At 45.9% G+C, this 12,921-nt stretch overlaps 1 long non-coding RNA gene across 1 annotated transcript; it reads left to right on the forward strand.

Moving 5' to 3' along the window:
• The first annotated feature begins 301 nt into the window (after positions 1 to 301).
• On the forward strand, positions 302 to 3,042 carry LOC127341450 (uncharacterized). The gene is made up of 2 exons (XR_011754780.1): positions 302 to 1,121; positions 1,844 to 3,042. It is a non-coding gene; the product is annotated as an uncharacterized lncRNA (long non-coding RNA).
• Positions 3,043 to 12,921: the final 9,879 nt, after the last annotated feature.

Raw genomic sequence — 12,921 nt, forward strand, 5'->3', positions numbered from 1 at the left:
CTTCCTCTGCGCGGGCCCCTGTGAGCGTTTCCGCCGGCCGCCGGCCGCCGGCCGCCATCGCTCTCTCCGTTTTGGCTGTGAGGATCGACCTCTCCTCATCTCGATCGATCAGTTCTGGGGACATTTTCGTCACAGCGTTTGGGCAAGGGTATGAAGGGGCAAATAATCGATTGCCAGAGTAAATAGTGGCAAAAGGTAGAGGTCAATGTAAAAGAGGGCAAATTATAAAGTGCCAAAGTAAAGCATGGCAAAAAGTAAAATTCCCCATAATCAAGCCATATACGTACGAGTCCAACACGGCCCAACTCCTCACGTCTCTCTCGCTCATTCTCTCTCTATTTTTCTCCTCTCCCCGTACGAGAGCAGCCGAGTGCCCCCAATTGCCATTGACACGGGCGCCGCTCCGGCCGGCCGCCGTTGCCAATTGCCATTGACACGGGCGCCGCTCCGGCCGGCCGCCGTTCTTCTCCGGCCTCGCCGCTGGTCAGATTTGTTCCGCCGCCATGTGCTCTACCCCCACCATCTTTTCGATTTGTTATTCACGACCCCGCTCGCATGCATCTCCTGCGATGCCGCCGCCGCGCACCACCTCATTCCCGACGGTCTCAGCCCTCACCGACGCCGGCGAGGTGGGAGTCTTGCTCGCCTCGACGTGCTCTACAACCTGATCCCGCTCTATTTAATCCTCGCTGCTTCTTTCGTCCACCCCAACCCCGAGAACCCTAACTTTACTGCTGAGCAATTCGACCGTCGCCGGCCTCTTCTGGCGCCGCCGTCTGCCGGCGCGGATCCGGCAGGGTATCCTCCGTTCTGGTTCGACCATGCTATTGGTCATGTTCCAGGTGCCATTCTTGGCTCGCCATGACTACTGCTACTCGACCCTGGCGGAACAGCGATGTGTTTGCAACCCCGGCGTCCGTGTACTGATGGTGTGGTGCTGGTGTGGAGATGAGGTGCTGATGCTTGGATGGTGTCGTGGTGGCGCTGGTGTGGTGGTGTACTGATGGTGATGCTGCTGAGACAATATTGCCGTGTCACCTACTGCAGCCCCGACGCCAGCGGGATGGCACTGAAGATCTAACCTCGGCGTCGACTACCCCGCCTATGCCATGTATTGCATTGTGAGCTAAATTCCACTCCTCTCCACTCTGTCTATGACCATGTCTTGGCGGGTTGTACTTGTGTGTGGTTACTTGGTTAGCCATTTAGAGGAGCTTGGTACTGGTTCTATAATTCTAATGGTCATAGGCTGCTGATCTTACGCTAATTAATTTATAGTGAAGTGGTTCTTGGTTCCTACGAGTGAGCATAAGCAAATGCTCAAAATTGACTTGCTGATGCTAGTGTTTTTAATTCATCTAGTAGTTAAACATTGATCTACATGTTTTGGTAACTTTTGGGATGAAGAAATAAATAGGACAAATGTTGCTGCGGGTAAAATGACTATATGCATCTTATAATGCATATAATCCACATATATTTATATAGGTTAATCAAGTTGTAACTGCTGTGTTGTTTGTGCTGGTAAAGCCTTGATCAAATTGGTCAATGCCTTGTGCTTAAGTTGGTGCCTCAATTTGGATGACCTGATCATCCACGGCTTGTGTGGCTTCTTGCTATTTCATCTTTGAACAAACTGACCTTTATCGGGTGGTGAACTGGAGAGTTCAGTTATGCCTTTGTTTATCTCATTGATTAGTTGAGATATGTTAGAATACAAACGCTGGTGTTTATAGGAATATTATTCACTTGTTACATTGCTTGGTGAGATCATATTAATGCTCATGGTGCTTTTGCTGCTGGATCAAATTAATCCACTGATCACTATTATGTTATGTAACAGATATATGTATGTGCTATGCGAAGTGGATACTTGACCATTTCCAGGACATGGTTTACTTGTGGGCTTGATGTATTTGGATGGTACGTATTGCAGTAGGTGGTCTTGGTGATTGCCACTGTAGTACTGTTGTGACTTCAAGAATGTGTAGAATAATTTCTTGGTTCAGATATTAACCCTTTTTTTTTACAGAACCAATAGCTGATGCTTTAACTTAAAGATTTAATTGGTAGCTTTTATTGCTCTAGTTATCCATGTGCAAATCTTGACTATAATGGATTTCTGTTGTGATGTCTTGGTGATAAGAATCGTAGTTATGATTTCCTTTGATCAAAGTTGGGAACTAGGATATCAGTAGCTTTTAATAGTTGCAGTGTTCTTTAAGTTTTTGCTAAATGATGTTAAAAACCTTTAAAGCTTCCTTTTGATTCTGAATCCAAACTGATTGATATGATGCTGAATAAGCTTTTAGAGTCAGATCCCATATGATCTGATCCAAGACAAGGTGTATACCTCACTCCAGCTCCTAGACAGGGTGTGTGTGGATTTTGAGAAGCTTCTGGTCTTGATGAATCTTCACCTCCTTGAGCTAAGCAATCTTCACCTCCTTGAGCTAAGCCTGCCCCTCCTGGCTGCAGCTATGCCACCATGGCTCATATTGCTTCTTCTAAATTCTGGTTTGGTTTATCCTGCCTATTTCCTGGTTTATTTCCTGAGAATGATCTGGTGGTCTAGATGAAGAACATATGTTGTTCTTGGTTGTTCTTAGTTGGTCGATGGGTATGAGAAAGATGAGGTGCTTGGGCTGCTGTGTGTTGTAAGCACGGGCAATAAATACTCTGCACATATACTCTCTGTGGTCGACAGCACACACATGCAACCTTGTGTGTGTGCTGCTTGCTTGCCTGTTGCGTCTCCTGGGTAGATGCATCTCCCCTTGGGATAGGCACGGCTGAGAAAATATCTCCCTCTTCCATTTCTCTTTATTTTTAACATAGCCACTTGGCATTACCATTTATTCTTGTTTTCTTTGTTTGTTTTGCAGGGTCTTACTTAAACAAGAGATGATAATCTTCAAGTTTAGTTTAGGATTTGATTTTCTTTTCTTATACTTGTAATTGTAACTATATTCTTATTCTTTATTATTTTTGTAAAGACTTTGTATTTTTGTGTTAATATTAATAAAGAAATGTTTTCCTTGTTGTAGAATATCATTAATCATGAATTACTTGTCTTTATGAACCTTGTAATATTGGATGATGTAATTAAATGTTAAATACTTTATTTATTTTGAGTTTTATATTTTGTTTGATTAAACATGTTGTATGTTATATAATGGTCTAGAATTCAAATTCCAATTCCAATTTCAATTTGAATTCTTATCACTCATATTTAAATTGAATTCCAATTGTGTTCCCCAAAATCAAATAGTTCAACAAAGGTCATGTCGAAATTTATCGCACTTGTGTCGATGACCTTAGTCAATTCCCATCAACACAAGTGAAATCTTGATCTCTTTGTGTTTTAAATAAAAGCGCGAAATTTTCCCTGATTTTCAATGCATGAATGCAATGCACACATCTGTGTTCCTCTATTTTTGTAACCCCAATACCTGGGATATTACATTAAGCCTCTTCGAGATGATTTGTCATGGAAGGAGTTTCTCAGAGGATGGTGGTAAAATCACTAGCATTCAACTCCCAGCTATCCGCTACTTTGCTTATTTCATTACTAAATGCGTTCTTGCTAGAAAGAATGGTAGTAAACTATCTATCCAGGATTTAGCTTTTCTAGCTGCTGCACTGCAAGGTAGTAAGGCCTATAATTTGGGTGCGTTGATAGCTTATAGACTTTCTACTAACCGTGAGAAGGGCGGAATTTGTGGAGGTCTCATCGCCTCTCGTTTACTAGCTTTACATGGATTAGAACCTCACCATCTTGATATTCAACTTCCCATAGAAAAACTTGACATAGTCTCCATGATTAAACATGAATTTGTTTCTGATTCATCTAACTTGAGTAACCTGTCTTACAAGATAACATTTTACAAGAAGACTTGGAGAACAACTAAGAAAACTGAAAAACTAGTAAGATTGCATGCGCCTGTTCTATTTAACCTTGATTCCAGGGAGGATTGGTCAGTCACAGAAGGTGCACTGAATGCACACATAGAGGGATGAGGCCATCATGCAAGAGACAACACGGAGGAGGCCGAGGAACACCTCGACTCGTCATCCGATGCAGCAAGTTCTTCGCATCAATATTTTGGACATGTGGAGCCTCCACGCTTTTCTTCTGCACAGGGACCCTACTATGACTACGTCATGTATAATGCACCGGCGAGGAACAGCGACCCTCGTTGGGGTTGAACTCCACTTAGGCCAAAAGCCTAAGCTTGGGGGGAGGTATACCGGTATCACTCATTCTTTGCATATTATGGTTGCTGGATACTTGTATATACTTGTTTAGTTTCTTTGAGTGGTTTTCTAATGAGAAGGAGATGATATTTGGGGAAGTGCTGCCTGAAAACAGATTTTGGACTGTTACCAAAAAAATTCTCAAAAATAGCCAGAACGATATTTTGCGAAGCCAATTTTTGTGCATGTTCCCCAGGTTGTTATATAACTTTCATTAGTTGGACACTTTTCGATTTGAGCAGTGGAAGAATTTCTTAAAAATCGAGTACTGTACTACTGTCAAGTTTGACGAATTTCTGCTGCTTTGTGTTTATGTGACTTTTTCTAGTTTGCCATTTCTTGTTTTTGCTTTGTTTCTTTCCTAAAACACAAAAGACCAAAAATATTTGCTGTTCTTCTTTGGTTTGTAAAGTTCATTATGAGTTCAATGGTCTTCGGTGGCTGGAGCGTGGTTTTCATTTCATATTATCCAAGCTACACAAGTGAAAGGCAATAATGACGGTCTACGACAATTCGACTGTGGTAAGAGGCTGGTATGAACTCTATTTGTTTTCATTTTTGTACATATACTCATCCATGTGAGCATGCTTAGTTGGTTCATGTGAGGTATATGTCATTTAAGAAAGTCTAGTAGTTCATGATCTCTCATGTTTAGCTTCAATTTATTAATATGAGTAGCATGTCATGGATGTTTGCTTGCATTGTTTTATTCATAAGTAGGTATGACATTGTGGTATCCTCCTCTGAATAATTCATTTGTATCGACTTGGCACATGCTCACGCATGCATATGACTGAACAAAAGTCAATTAAGCCTCTATGATTTACATTGCTTCAGAGTTCTTGTATCACTTTTATGCCTCGGTTAATTTATTTTGCCGCAAGCATGATTATGACAGTGACTGCTCTCTTGATTTGTCGCTCCCCAGTCTATTGCTAGCCTTCACTTGTACTGAGCGGGAACACTGCTCGTGCTTCCAAACACCTGAAAACCAAGTTGTTCCAAAGTGTCCACCATAAATACCTATGCATGGTATTTCCAACCATTCTAAGTAAATTCTCATGCGCTACCTTTAAAACCTTCAAAATGCTTCTCAATTTGTGTTAATGTTTTATAGCTCATGAGGAAGTATGTGGTGTTTAACTTTCAACCTTATCATTTACTCTTGACGGACTTTCATTATGGACTAGTGGCACATCCGCTTATCCAATAATTTTGCAAAAAGAGCTGGCAATGGGGTTCCCAGCCCCGATTAATCAAACTTCATTAATAATTCTCTTCACATGTTTTGCTCTGATTCATCAGTAAGCAACTTAATTTTGCAAATAGACACTCCTTCATGGTATGTGATTGATGGAAGGCACCCGAGGATTCGGTTAGCCATGGCTTCTGTAAGCAAAGGTTGGGGGAGTGTCACTCATAATAAAACTAAAATACGTGTGTAAACAAAAGAGAAGAGGGATGATCTACCTTGCTGGTAGAGATAACGTCCTTCATGGGAGCCGCTCTTGAAAGTCCGGTTGGCGAGGTAGTTGGTGTACCCATTACCATTCGTTGACAACAACAAACACCTCTCAAAATAATTTTACTCCTGTTTAAAAAAAATGAAAAGCTCTAGCGCATGTTAATCCCTGCTTCCCTCTGCGAAGGGTCAATCTTTTACTTTTATGTTGTGTCTCCATCCTTTCTTTGAGTACTATCTTGAGAGCACAACTGTCATTCTTAGTATAATATGCTTGTCCCAAAATATGATTGATTGCGGTATAACTTTGATGCTTTTATCTTTGACAATCACTATTTCTAGTCTTTCTATGAACTTCAGAGGTGCCTGAGCATTTATGTTTTGCTGATCAAATATGGGCAAGCGAGATACCACTTTATCATACTCTTTTATGAACATTGCAATCCTGCTTATAGACATGATTCATGATGCTTATTATTAATTGTTGGTACTTTTCCATGATTGACATAGCCATTAGATGATCTTATTTGCATGCATCTTATTATGAACTGCCTAAGTGTTAGCCATATCATGAGAATATATACATCATATGAACAAATGTGTTCGTGAAAGTTCTTTTATCGCGTCAGTTGTTAACTGAATTGCTTGAGGACAAGCAATAAGCTAAGCTTGGGGGGAGTTGATACGTCCAAAACGTATCTACTTTCCCGAACACATTTTCTATTGTTTTGCCTCTAATTTGTGTATTTTGGATGTAACTAACACGGACTAACGCTGTTTTCAGCAGAACTGTTCTGGTGTCTCGTTTTTGTGCAGAAATCCAACTTTCAGGAAAATCCTCGGAATTTATGCGAAAGGTCCTATTTTTCCAGAAGACTCACGAAGCCAGAAGGGCAAGCCAGGTGGAGGCCCGAGGGCCCCACACCATAGGGCGGCGTGGCCCAGGAGGGGGGCGCGCGGCCCTAGCGTGTGGCCCCCTCGGCCGGCCTCCGACGCCCTCCTCTGGACTACTTAAGGGGTTCGATCTAAAAATCGCGACCAAGAAGTCAAAGTCGCCAGAAACCCTCCACTACGCCGCCACATCACGAAACTCCGTCTCGGGAGCCAGAAGTCTCTGTTCTGGCACTCCGCCGGGACGGGGAATTGGAGGAGATCATCGCCATCATCACCACCGACGCCTCTCCATCGACCAGCCATGTTTCCCCCATCCATGTGTGAGTAATTCCCCCGCTATAGGCTGAAGGGGATGGTAGGGATTGGATGAGATTGGTCATGTAATAGCATAAGATTGTTAGGGCATAGTGCCTAGTGTCCGTAATTGGTACTTTGATGATATTGTTGCAACTTGTTATGCTTAATGCTTGTCACTAGGGCCCAAGTGCCATGATCTCAGATCTGAACATGTTATTGTTTCATCGTGATATTCATTGTTTTATGATCTTACCTGCAAGTTGTATACACATGTCGTTGTCCGGAACCAATGGCCCCGAAGTGACAGAAATCGGGACAACCGGAGGGGATGGTAGTGATGTGAGGATCACATGTGTCCACGGAGTGTTAATGCTTTGATCCGGTACTCTATTAAAAGGAGTACCTTAATATCCAGTAGATTCCCTTGAGGCCCGGCTGCCACCGGCTGGTAGGACAAAAGATGTTGTGCAAGTTTCTCATTGCGAGCACGTACGACTATATATGAACACATGCCTATTGATTGCTTTGTACTTGGACACCGTTTTATTATTATCTGCAAATGCCCTGCTTAGATTGTTACATGAGTTTCTCTCATCCATGCAACGCCCGTTATCCGTCCCCGTGCCTACAGTATTTTAATCCTGCTATTTACTATAATCACTACTGCTGTCTGTGTTACTCTGCTGCTGTTATTTCACTACTGCTACTACTATAAAACTGTTACTACTGATAAACTCTTGCGAGCAAGTCTGTTTCCAGGTGCAGCTGAATTGATAACTCCGCTGTTAAGGCTTTCAAGTATTCTTTGTCTCCCCTTGTGTCGAATCAATAAATTGGGTTTTACTACCCGCGAAGACTGCTGCGATCCCCTATACTTGTGGGTTATCAGTACCCAAGGGACACGGACTTCTCTTTGGTTGGCTTCACCGACTTCGATTGGACAGGCGACAAGGTTGATAGGAAGTCTACATCCGGAGCTTGTCACTTTCTTGGAAGATCCTTGGTGTGTTGGTCCTCGAAGAAGCAAAATTGTGTTTCCGTCTCTACCGCGGAAGCTGATTATGTTGCCGCGGCGAGTAGTTGTGCTCAAATCTTATGGATGAGGCAAACCTCTTTTGTGTGACAAAGAGAGCGCAATCAAGATCGCCTACAACCCGGTTCTTCATGGCAAGATGACGCACATTGAGATAAGGAACCACTTCATCCGGGATCACATTGCTCGCAGAGATATTGTTCTATCCTTCATTGGTACCAAGGAGAAATTGGCGGACATCTTCACAAAGCCCTTGGATGAGAAGCGTTTCATTGAGTTGAGGCATGAGCTAAATATCATTGATCCATCGAACTTCGCTTGACCGTCGTGCGCACATACCACTCTTTAACCATATGTCTAGATGAAAGGCACACATGAACATAGGGGGAGTGCGGTTTAAACTTATTGAGCTATCTGTTATCACCAGAATTTGACCGAGTCAGAGGTGGGCCGCGATCAAGATGGACTTGAAGATATACATAGAAGAAAGAACAAGAATCGGCCTGTTATGCTAAGTTGGGCTAGTTTGCCCTTGTATCTGTAATATAGTAGATCGCATCTTAGATTAGAAGATAGAGTTTTACCCGTGCACGGTTAGGTGCACGCCTAAATTAGAAAGTCCCCTGGACTATAAATATGTATCTAGGGTTTATGGAATAAACAACAACCAACGTTCAACCAACAAATCAATCTCGACGCATCGCCAACTCCTTCGTCTCGAGGGTTTCTACCGGTAAGCAACATGCTGCCTAGATCGCATCTTGCGATCTAGGCAGCACAAGCTTTATGTTGTTCATGCGTTGCTCGTACTGAAGCCTTTTTGATGGCGAGCAACGTAGTTATCATAGATATGTTAGGGTTAGCATTGTTCTTCGTATCATATGCTGTCGTAGTGCAACCCTTGCATATCTAGCCGCCCTTACACCTATCTCAGGTGTAGGGGCGGCACCCCGCTTGATCATTATTTAGTAGATCTGATCCGTTACGGTTGCTCCTTGTTCTACAAGGATTAGTTTAATATCTGCAATAGTTAGGCCTTACAAAGGGTTGGAGGATCCAGCGGCACGTAGGGTGGCGTTCGCTAGTCCTAGACAGGATGTTCCGGGGATCAACCTCGTGTTGGTTTTTAGGCCCTGTCTAGGATCGGCTTACGATCACCGTGCGTGGCCGCGAGGCCCAATCGTGAGTAGGATGATCCGATTATGCGGTGAAAACCCTAAATCGTCGTAGATCTCATTAGCTTTATCTTGATCAAGCAGGACCACCATATATTCGTGCACCTCGTACGAATCATGGGTGGATCGGCTCCTTGAGCCGATTCACAGGATAACCTGAGAGCCGATCGAGGCTCGTATTTAATGTTTACGTGTATGCCATGCAGGAAACTAAGCGAGGCATCTCCATCACCTTCCTGACCAGGTATAGGTCAGGTGGCACGCCCTTGCAATCAGCATCGGACGTGTGACCAGAAGGCTTTGCGGGCCGTCGCTCGGAGGGACCAGGGCCAGCCGCAGCCCTAGGTTGTTCCCGGCTCTACTGTGTTGCCCGTCGCTGCCCGCCGGTGGGTTTTGACCGCAACACATTCTGGCACGCTCGGTGGGACCAGCTTCATCATCAAACACATCGCCATCTACATCTGAGATGGCGGACGGCACTCCAGTCACGAACAAGGGTCAACCAAAAAAGGGGAGGATGGCGCCCCAAACGAAAGAAAGCCGATGGTGGGACATCGGCTGGCGCAACGAGATGTAAGCCTCGTTTGAACAGTACAATCAGAATAGGGGCCAAGTCAGCAACCGCCACGTATGATCCTTGCCGCACGCTTCGCCTACATTCAGCGTCGATCTAGCGGGTGACGGAAGACTGGAGTATGGGGTTACATCGGCTTGCGAGTTCAGGGAATCAACATCGGCCCCGACGGCCGAGCCGATGTTCAGGTATAATCCTACCGATAACCGTAGAGCCGATATCTGCAGTGACCTGACAGATTCGGCTCGGGGGGCACATGATCAGGCAGACAGACGCGTCAGCAATGAAATATTAGGAGCCGGTGGAAAATCGGCCAGTAAAAAACAAAAATGTAGCAAGTGCAGTCGGAGCAGATTCAGTCGAGTTCAGCGAAACATTTGTCCCTACTGGAGAAACACGTCAAGGGCATGAAGGGCGTCGACACGGATGCGATCTACCTCAGCGATCTCAGCTTCGTCGTCCTCATCTTTACCCGTCACCAGCTGGCCGCTCAGGGTACGGATTTCAGCCAGATCGGTCTTCAGATCGGCTGTGAGGCCTTTTGCTTCGTCTTGAGAACGGGCAATAAGGGCTTCCTTGTCTTGGATAAGCTGCTTGGTCACCCTTACCCTCTCTTCAAGGCTCTCCAGCTCCTTGCGCAGGGTCTCGAGTTCGGCGAGATTGGCAGAAGTGTCCGTCTTGGCGTCCAGAGCAGCCTTCTTCTCGTTGAGCCGTCGACACTTTTCGGCAATATCGGCTCTCAGTGGAAGCTGGGAGTGGCGAAGAGTAATCCTTTGTCGAGCCGATTGCACCCTCGACTTAAAGACCGACAGGGTAACAGCGGGCCAGAGCTTCACTTGCAGTGTCATAGGGAGATGGGGCTGGATATCCTCGAGGATGCCTTTGACTTCCTCGGAATTTTCAATCAGGGTCTCAGTTGAGGAAGAAAGCAAGTCTTTGAGACGCCGGAGTGGACCATGGACCGTACTAGGGTTCGGCTCTCCACTTGCCTTGGAAGAAGTTGGTTCGATGGATTCTGGATCGAACGTAAGCAAGCTCGAGAGATCACAACCCTGATAGGGCAAACAAAGTGAGTTTAGCATGCAATGGAGAAATTGATGGAGCCAAGGAGGAGGGGCATACCTCTCCCAAGGAAGGAGGAACAGCCGATGCAGTGACGATCGGCTTTTCTATGGACTTGGATAGGTCAGCCACCTGGGCAGCCGCGATCGTTGAGGTGGCTAGGTCCAGGGTGGCGGACGGCATCGGTACCTCCTCAACGTCTCCGCTAGAAGTTTCTTTGGTCTGCAGGAGGAAGTGATTAGCCGATCCAAATAACAACGGGTTAGCATGAAGCGTGACCGGGGAGATAATTATATTTGAGACCTCCTGGCTTGATGGAGAGGCTCGCGGGTGCTTACGAGCCCTTTTGACGCAGCGGCGTTTCGTGCGTGACCCCGACCTGGTTGGGGCTTGGGGAGCAGGAGGCTCAGGGATCGACCTTTTCTTAGAAGCCGGCGCTGGTGAAGCCGTCTGGCTCTGGGTGGTGGACCTCTCAGAATTGCCCGAGCTCGAGTCCCCCTGACTGGATTCTTCGGCCCCGCTGGAGGTTTCTTTGGTGGAAGTCTGTAGAAAAGAATACGAGCGCATTGTAAAAGAGTTGGAAAGTGGATAAATGTGGAGAGGGTCTGAACCAACTTACACGCAGGCTTTCTTGGGCAGGAGCCTTACGCTTCAGGGTTTTCCTGGCAGCCACCTTCCTCACTGCCGTCCTCGCCTAAGTCGAGGCTCGGGGGGCAACTGGCCCCGAAGATGCTTTACTCTTGGGAGCCGATTTCGGTGAAATCGGCTGACTCTGCATTATGACTTTCTTCAGGGGTGGCGAGTTCTGGCAGAAGAGAACCACTGGTGCCGGAGGAAGGAATACGAAAGGGGAACCGTCGGCTTGTGTGGGAGCCGGACCATCTTGTTGCTGCCAGGAGATAGAGTCAGGTCACAAACAATCACCATAATACGGGTACAAGAAATGTTTAAGTGATGGTACCTGGTCTGCAGGGATGTCATACTCGGCGTCAAGTTCTCTCAGCAGCGGTCCTAGAGCCCTCCTGAAGACATGGGTCTTCCACATGGACCACCAAGTCTCAAAACCATCGGTAGTGAAGGAGAAACGGAGGTCGCGGGGAATTGGAATGGCCAGAGCGTCAAAGAAGGTATAGCACCTTTGGGCAGTAAGGATGTCAGGCAGTTCAGCTCTGCTTGCTGTCAGGTGATGTAAGAAGAAGTGTGGAGGCACCTGTCCGAGACCAAGCTGTCGGGCTGCCACTACCGGTTGATAACACTCATAACCGGGCTTGATGATCCGGTTCGAGGTACTCATGCCAACAGGGAGGAAGCAAGGACGAATCATGATGGAGTACAAATGCTGGGTGCTGGCGTCATCGGCAAAGTCATCCAATCGGAAAGAGACTGGGTTTTCAAAATTTGCCGATTCAGTATAAGGGTGGAACAGGGGGTTGTCCAAACCTTGGAAGAAAATCTTAAACCACCCTGCTGCTTCCTTGGGGATCAGCCTGCTGCCTGGGAGACCATACAGGGCTTGGCCATAACTAGTGCATCGAATTTCCTTTCCATTAACATCTGGAAAGGTGCAGGTGGTCAGCGGTGGGAAGTCTGGGATTTGGTTCTGGAAGTATAATTGGGCCCACAACTGAATAAACCACCAGGGGCCGCCAGTTTTAACTGTCTTTTGAAAGAACAGTTTGACAGACATCAGTTGAAGGGATCGATAGACCTCTCCAAGAAACAGTTTGCCTAGGCCGAGTTGGGTGCCTTTAGCAAGTTCATAGGCCAGGGAGAGGTAATTCTTGGTAGGAGCAAGTGATGGGCCACAGAAGATGAAGTGCTCCAGCCAGAAGTTCAGGAAGGCTGTGTGTTCCCTCTCTGTCACGGGGCCTTTGTTTTTCATATAACGATTGAGATAGGCGCCCCAGCTGGTACACTCTTTTTTAGAGGAAAGAGTGAAAGGGACTTTTGGCAGTTTGAATGCAGAAGGACTGGGGGATGCAATGTCTAGGCCTGTGATCATGGCCACATCCAGCAGAGTCGGTGTCATAGGGCCATGGCCAAACATGAAGCAGTTCAGTGCATCAGACCAGAAGTAGCCGATGGTTTCAGAATGTTCTCATTCTTCTCAAGAGGAGACAATGATAATGACAAGGCATCGGCTATCCCTATGGTTTCCCAAGTGGCA

Source organism: Lolium perenne, chromosome 3 (genome assembly GCF_019359855.2).
Source record: "Lolium perenne isolate Kyuss_39 chromosome 3, Kyuss_2.0, whole genome shotgun sequence".
Lineage (NCBI taxonomy): Eukaryota > Viridiplantae > Streptophyta > Magnoliopsida > Poales > Poaceae > Lolium > Lolium perenne.